Source organism: Schistocerca americana, chromosome 1, assembly GCF_021461395.2.
Source record: "Schistocerca americana isolate TAMUIC-IGC-003095 chromosome 1, iqSchAmer2.1, whole genome shotgun sequence".
Classification (NCBI taxonomy): Eukaryota; Metazoa; Arthropoda; class Insecta; order Orthoptera; family Acrididae; genus Schistocerca; species Schistocerca americana.
The window spans coordinates 199,152,335-199,161,180 of NC_060119.1; positions in this window are offsets into that span (position 1 = coordinate 199,152,335).

An 8,846-nucleotide genomic window follows, 5' to 3' on the forward strand; every position below is an offset into this window, starting at 1 on the left:
AAAAGTTTTCTCCAGGTCTTAGTAAAAAAGGTCTCTATAAAGTGAGCTTCACGGCTGTCACATCTCGCAGGAAAGAGAAAACCGGAAATGATTATCATGGGACTAGAAGGTAAGCTGCCTTGGTACTGGCAATAGAGAAACATTTCCGAACCTAGAGATAATGTGGATAGGTTCACTGAATATTTAGAGCGAGTAAGAAAGAGTGGCTGCCGCTGAGGAGCAGATGCAGAATAATAATAGGTCTTATAACCACCTCGTAAACAACAGAAATAATGAGAGTGGGAACGTGAATGGTAGAGGTATGGAAGTTCAGAATACAAGATCCGAATATCGTTGTCAAGTACGTAGTAGAGGAAGAAGGGGTAAACAGCCATCACGCTTTCGCAACAATTATTATGATGAAATCAAAAATGTAAATAATGTGCCGTTGAGACTGGACAGAGAATCAAATGCTACCCTATCCGATTCTGTATAAAATGAACGTAACAGGCCGCATGTGGGAAACTAAATCCCGACTATGATGAAACTGGTGCTCACAAGGCGGAAACAGTAACACAGCCAGCAACAGGAACAAGAATCACAGTCAGTCAGCACACGCAGACAGCTAACAGGGACGATGAAATAGGAACAGATTGCACCAGTCATGTGTTAAACCACCCTCATAACATAGTTGACAGTATTTTGGACACTTTAGGAAAATACATCAATGAAGAGAAAGAAAACGCTATAGGTAATAGGGATGAAGAAATTAACGGGTTCGAATCTGATAGGGATGAAGGCGAAATAAAGGCTTACATCTTCTACGATAGTGGAAATCTGAAGACTAAAGTTGCGGTAGAGGAATTATAGCCAGTTTTTGAAGGCTTTGAAATGGAGGAATTGATAGATGAATGGGGTAGCAATAATAATGAGGTCAAGGAACGTGTTAGCTGTATTGACTTGCCACAACCTGCAAAAGCCGACGACAGTATTATAGATAGCAATGTTCCGCAGGGATGCAGTTGCTCAGAGATAGAGAATAGTTTAGCTGATGTGCTGCAAATGTGAGTAGAGAAAGTCGTCAAGTGCTTCGATTTAAAACTTGTGGAAAAGCTTTAAAAGGCAGCTAAGAATGTAGAGATTAATGACCATGTGAACCGAAGTGTGGACGTATTTGAAACTGAACTAAACTACTTTAACTGGAAACAGATTAAAAACGATTTATTAGAAGACTTTTAAGAAGAACCTGTTCAAACAGTAATAACTCATCCTTTTATAAAAACTGACCTCTCAGAAGTAATATAGCGTTGTCTTCCCGACAGTCCCAGTGAAGCCAGCGTCTTGTCCCAAGCAGTCTTTGATGCTATTCCTAGTGAGAATGAATTAGCTGGCATGAAAGTGCTAATGCGGAAAACAACTATATACTAGAAGAGACAGAGCCAAAGATACGTCCAATAACTCAAATGTATGATAAAAGAGCCGTGGATGGAAAAAAAATACATGACGAAAAGCTTCCCCCACTAGTTTTAGCATTGGCGAACTATTATTAGTCAAAACTACAGAAACATCTAAGAAAATTTTTGCAGAAACAAATTAGTTTATGCATGGGTGTAAAGGACCATTCTGGATAATATGTAAGCCACATGCAAACGCATGCCGCTTCGAATACCCCAAAAGTAAGAAAGAACTAGGTCTCAGAAACATTGTAGATCTGAAGAAATTTAAAAGCAATAGTAACTACTTTCTGTAGGAAATCTGCCACCCTTTGGCAGATACACAGTTTGGCGTACAGTGCTTTCCCAGCTGGATCAAACATTATTAGCCTTTCAAGTTTCATTTCCTTCTTCTGTCCTATCACAGTAAGTAAGGAACATATGTATTCATGTTGTATATAAGCCTTTAGTTTGTAATGTCTTTCTAGTGAATGAGTCCCGAAAATGACTCTACCTCAATGATGACTTACAAAATAAAAGTGATAGGTAGTTTGCAATAATAAATTCTAAATATTAAAATGACAATGGGTAATTTTTGAGCACCAATGGTAGAAAATTAATGGATACAGTAAATAAGTAATAAATAAAATCCGTAAAAAGGGTTAGTAACTAGGAAATACAGAACAATTTGCTTCAAGAGAAGTTATTGAAGCTGGAAATTCCTAATATCTGAAACTAAAGAATCTGTAAAAATTTATAATTTTTAGTTGGGAGTAAGGTGTTCTGAAGGTAAGAAAGGGAAATAATATGGTGCCTCTAGAGGCAAGCCAAAGCGGTTTCATATTAATGAGACGAGATGTGTGGAAGCGGTGTGAGGATCACACCAAAGATATAGGTAAATAATGAGGCCATCAGGCTGACAAAGAGAAAGTGCAGAAAGAAGTGTTGAAATGTATGTATAACTGAAAACGAGGAGAAACAGGAGAAATTAAGTCAGTGGGTCCATGTACATGGTTAAAAAATGGGAAACTGATGAGTAATTCTCACATGTCTCGTAAAAAGGATAGAGAAATGCATAATTTTGCTTAAGGCAGATCGTTGTTCAGCAGTTAAATACAGACAAAAAAGAATACAAAGAAGCAATTGTGTTAAGAAATGCAAATTGTAAAGTATTGATATAGTAAATATAGCTTCCTAATGATGTGTGTAAGAAAACAAGTAAGTTCGGTCGAACAAATGAGATTTTAGTATACTAATTTTTATGATAATTTTGCCAAATGAAAGAAAAAGTTACAAATGTTACTCAATTTTCTAAATTAAAGTAACATTTAAAATAATAAAATAAACTGCAAACTAGCCCAAAATATCACTATTTAAGATCATAAATTGTCCTTCAGTGCATAACAGCTATAGTTTAATGTCAAAGAAAAAAGGGAACTACAAAGTTTCTTATTCACGTTTAGTAGTTAAGTGAAATGTTACGATTTTATGATGCAATGTATTGCCAGTCGTCATTTTGAAAAAAATAATAACAATTTTCTAGATCTACAATAAATAAACACAGAAAAGACATTCTTTCTGGTAACTTCTCAATTATTTATATGAACTATGGAAAGAAAATAGAATACAAAATGCGATTTGTCTTCCTTAGATGTAAGTTGAGAACATAAGCTTAGACCATGTTATCTGTTTCTCGTAGACATGGAGGCTTCATAAAAGGCAGCCTATAAGCAGTAGGGGAGAAGGAAGAGAGGACAACATGATCTACAGTGAATCCTTTTCTTTTTGTAACAAAATATAATGGAGAAGTAATTTCCCACCCCCTAGCTCAAATGATTTGGTGAAAGTATCGTACAGACGCTCACAGTCGTGCCTACGATTGTGACTAAACAAGTGAGTATCAAAAAATGACAAATTTTGAGTTTCTTTTCAGGAAATGAGTGAAAAAATTATACATTAAAGTAATCTTGTAATAATTCTAAGTTTTATTTCGCGTTTTTATGTGATTTATGTACATGATTTGTTAGAGAGCCTTATATCACTTTTTCTATATATATATATATATATATATATATATATATATATATATATATATATATATATACATCGTGAATGTAGTATTAGGGAATTCTGCTAAAATCAATTTCATTTGAAAGACATCAGCTATAGTAACATCCATTGTTTCTACTATTTAATTTTGTTCAAAAACAATTTTTTTTCAAAAAGCAAGGGCTATACCATTGAAGAAATACAGCGGAGAGCACACGAGCCAGAACTTTCCCCACTTCACTGCTACTAGCTCCACATCATCATAATGTGCCTGTGTGTAGCATGCAAGTATCTCGTCATAATCGAAGGGTGAAATTGAAAATTAATTAAGCTTCTTCTAAATTTGTCAACATATGCTTCAGTGTATTAATATTTAACTTGCCAAATCTTAGAGATATCAGATTAATATGTTTCCCTAAATACATCGTTTTAAATAAAAAACAAGTGGTGATAAATAATTAAGCAAGAAAGCCAAGAATTGCTCAGAATGTGAAAATGCATGTCAAAATCAACTGTTACAAGTTACAACTTGATCAGAACAATATTTTGATCAAAATTGGAGATTTTGCAAAAAATATTAGGCACTAAATATTAGACTTATAAAAATGAAAATTCGTATGAAGTGTCAGTTTGATATAAAAACCTTAACTGTGTAACCCCATTGAGTTACCTCTAATAGTTTTTGAGTAATTCACGGAGAACTAAATTTGAAACAAAAACGTCCTTATCTGTAGTATATTAAGTATCATTTATGTTAATGATTAAAAGTGTTGAATACAGTACCTGATGAATCCATCAAATAACAAAGTTATAAAAAGTTTCAACATTTCCATGTAAATAACAACCAGTACAAGGTTCTTTAAAGTTTTAGTTCAAAGGTTATGTTTTAATGTTAGTTCCGTTCCAAATATTCTAGACGCCAAAGTTAAAATGCAAGTGAGCTAAACCGTTTTCTATGATTTGAGGCAACTTGATATTAGATATACAGAAATTACTAAGATTCTAAATCATACACAACAGTGTTGTAAAAGGATATATGACCGAGAAAGCGGCCATTTAGATCCTGCTGCTTGGGGATATAACAGATAATGGCAGATGTGTCCTTCGACCATTCATTGCACACAAATATAACTACGGACTATGACTTCACTTCACTTCGCACCCAGCTACCATACGGTCCGCGTCGGTCAAACGCCAGCTTACGCGCTGGCTCGGGTGACGTGACAGCCAGGCTGCGAATAAACGCATGTTTTTGGCACAGATAGGAAGTGAACTCACGAGGACAATAGATCTCACAGAAGTATCTGTTAGTGTGGCACCCATAATGTTAACAAAACCATGTGACAAGAAGTGAGATTATTTTCAACTACTGTGGCGAGCAGTTAACTTATATTATTAGAAGTGTGGGAGAAAGACCATTTATTGGGAACTTACCGTAGTGTTCGCATCTGAACTGCTCATAGTGCTGTTTATGATACAGACATTATTATTATTATTATTATTAGGAATATTACTATGTTGTGCGTGTGAAAGTTTATCAACTATAACAGTCAGAGCTTACAGCTTTCATTTATGATCGTAGTTCCTGATCGCACTGAGCCAACAGAGAGTAGAAAAATTTCTTCTGGGGCACAAAGAAGAATGTGAACTTGTAGACCAGAAACTATGGTCAGTATGTTCTCCGTTGCTTTCTGGTTGACCACAAAAATAGTTTTCAAGAGCTCGTAGAAGACAGCGTACAATCTGTCTTACTTATTTTTATTAACCTGCAGCTGCCAAAGTGGAAGATGTTATGAGTGTGGCAGATCACAGGGAAAAGCGACCAGGAGTTGGTGTGTTAGGTGCGATAGGTGAACTGCCCTGATCGTTTGATGGAAAATTATTTCAATTGCTTGGACAATGCAGACTGAAATAGTAGATGTGCCAGAGTGTAATTTTGGAAATATTGGATTAATTATTTATTAAAGAACCTTTTATACATGCATTGCAGTGTATGGTTCACGAACTACACTTATTATTCATTTTTACAGCAATACGAGAACATCCCCTTAGCTCCGTGGTCTGACTGCCATGTACTGAGCCCAGGTTCGATTTTAAGATGGTGTGGAGATGTTCTCTGCTCAGGGAGTTGGTGTTGAGCTGCCCTCATCATCATTTCATCATCATGACATGCTAGACTCTCAGTCAGGCATGTCTGTAAGGGCTTGCAACTCGGCGGCTGAACTTCCCCTGTAGGGGACTCCAGGCTGTCAGTGCCATATAATCATTACATATCTTCATTTTGCAGCAATGTAAGTTTACTTTTCTTTGTTTTCGTTAAAATGGGTTATGTGTGGATAGCATAACAAATGCAGTGCAGTCAAGTGAGGAGTTGAGTAATTAACTGAATCCTATGTTATTACAAAAGTGTATATCCTTTTATGTCCCATCATTCTTAAAATAAAATTGAAAACAATGGTGGATGACAGATGTCACTGACAAAACCAATATTGTAACATACACTCCTGGAAATGGAAAAAAGAACACATTGACACCGGTGTGTCAGACCCACCATACTTACTCCGGACACTGCGAGAGGGCTGTACAACCAATGATCACATGCACGGCACAGCGGACACACCAGGAACCGCGGTGTTGGCCGTCGAATGGCGCTAGCTGCGCAGCATTTGTGCACCGCCGCCGTCAGTGTCAGCCAGTTTGCCATGGCATACGGAGCTCCATCGCAGTCTTTAACACTGGTAGCATGCCGCGACAGCGTGGACGTGAACCGTATGTGCAGTTGACGGACTTTGTGCGAGGGCGTATAGTGGGCATGAGGGAGGCCGGGTGGACGTACCGCCGAATTGCTCAACACGTGGGGCGTGAGGTCTCCACAGTACATCGATGTTGTCGCCAGTGGTCGGCGGAAGGTGCACGTGCCCGTCGACCTGGGACCGGACCGCAGCGACGCACGGATGCACGCCAAGACCGTAGGATCCTACGCAGTGCCGTAGGGTACCGCACCGCCACTTCCCAGCAAATTAGGGACACTGTTGCTCCTGGGGTATCGGCGAGGACCATTCGCAACCGTCTCCATGAAGCTGGGCTACGGTCCGGCACACCGTTAGGCCGTCTTCCGCTCATGCCCCAACATCGTGCAGCCCGCCTCCAGTGGTGTCGCGACAGGCGTGAATGGAGGGACGAATGGAGATGTGTCGTCTTCAGCGATGAGAGTCGCTTCTGCCTTGGTGCCAATGATGGTCGTATGCGTGTTTGGCGCCGTGCAGCTGAGCGCCACAATCAGGACTGCATACGACCGAGGCACACAGGGCCAACACCCGGCATCATGGTGTGGGGAGCGATCTCCTACACTGGCCGTACACCACTGGTGATCGTCGAGGGGACACTGAATAGTGCACAGTACATCCAAACCGTCATCGAACCCATCGTTCTACCATTCCTAGACCGGCAAGGGAACTTGCTGTTCCAACACGACAACGCACGTCCGCATGTATCCCGTGCCACCCAACGTGCTCTAGAAGGTGTAAGTCAACTACCCTGGCCAGCAAGATCTCCGGATCTGTCCCCCATTGAGCGTGTTTGGGACTGGATGAAGCGTCGTCTCACGCGGTCTGCACGTCCAGCACGAACGCTGGCCCAACTGAGGCGCCAGGTGGAAATGGCATGGCAAGCCGTTCCACAGGACTACATCCAGCATCACTACGATCGTCTCCATTGGAGAATAGCAGCCTGCATTGCTGCGAAAGGTCCATATGCACTGTACTAGTGCCGACATTGTGCATGCTCTGTTGCCTGTGTCTATGTGCCTGTGGTTCTGTCAGTGTGATCATGAGATGTATCTGACCCCAGGAATGTGTCAATAAAGTTTCCCCTTCCTGGGACAATGAATTCACGGTGTTCTTATTTCAATTTCCAGGAGTGCAAATTTATGCGACTACTGCAAAGATAAGAAAAGCACTCCACAATAAAAACTACAGAAACAGTTGCCAATATTACCAAATTGTTCAACACAACAGGCTATGATAGACTCCCAGATGAACAATATATTCGAATAACACCTGAATTTGTTAAATAAAGTGGAAGGAAAATACTTCTGTATAAATAATGAGTTAGCAAAGAAAAAGTTAATATATAAAGTAACTTAACTTGCTTACTGGTGGTTTCACATGAACTGTGGGACAACAATATGCTGCTTTGAAGGTAATTACTTGATAATGAAATCGTGATTGAGAGAAAATGAAGTTTAATAATATGAAGTAATGTAGGAGATCCAATGACACAAACTACTGAAAATGGAACAGAGTATACTTTTGCATATGATACTAAACTTTTTGTTTCTTTTGTTTAATATTTTTAATTTTATATTAGTGTCATTTACTGAGCTATAGATGAAAAAGTCTAAGTAACAAAAGGATCTATACAAACACAATGAATTTTACTTAACTAAAACAATTGAAAATTTCTCACAGTCATTTTTACTTGGTAATGTCTTTTATTACATAATTAATTTGCATGAATGTACTCAAATTTTCATAGACTTGTTACAGAAACACAGCTGTTACACGTATGTGTAGTATTGAAAGGTGTTAATGACTTATATTTCAACTGAGAGAAAGATACATACAGAAAATGATATCTTACATAGCTTAGTATGTGCAGATTTTTCTCCAAATCACTGAAAAATTGCCCACAGAGGGAATGTTGGACATACTCAGTTGTACAATGACAGATTCCATTATATAAATTCTGGGATCACCTACAAACTTGATGTCCATGAGAAAGACATTTAAGTAGTGTATAAATAATGAAATTCAGTTTATACACGGATGCCTCTTAAACAATGACAGTTAAAATTTATCCGTGGCTTTCTAATTTGTTAACTAGGGAACAGAGCCTCCATTAATCGCTTTTCATACAAGTGCTGAATATCAATTCCTGTGATGATTATTGAAGCTCGGCAACGCTAAATAAATGGAAAAATAAAAGTCTGGGGAAGAAGGCGGCTGATGTCGAATGAGAACCATGCTACTAGACAAGAATCCATAATCACAAAGCTCACTACACGATTATTATTTTAGTAGTGTCACAAGCAGTGTTACTGATAGCTTGTTTCTCACAAGCCACTGCATTCAGAAATTTGTCGTATATTTTCCAGAAACATTTGGTTTACTGTATGTCTATAGGACTCAAATATTTTATGAACAGCCACTGGCTACCAATAGGAAAGACCAGAAATATAAATATGATGTCATTATCTACATTTCATTGTTCAGCAGTTAGTTGGAACTGTCCTACTCCATCATCTCAAGCTTTGTTTCCAAACTTTATTAGAAAATACACTTTTCTTTAGTATTAATAACTTATACTATAGATTATGTTTCAGTT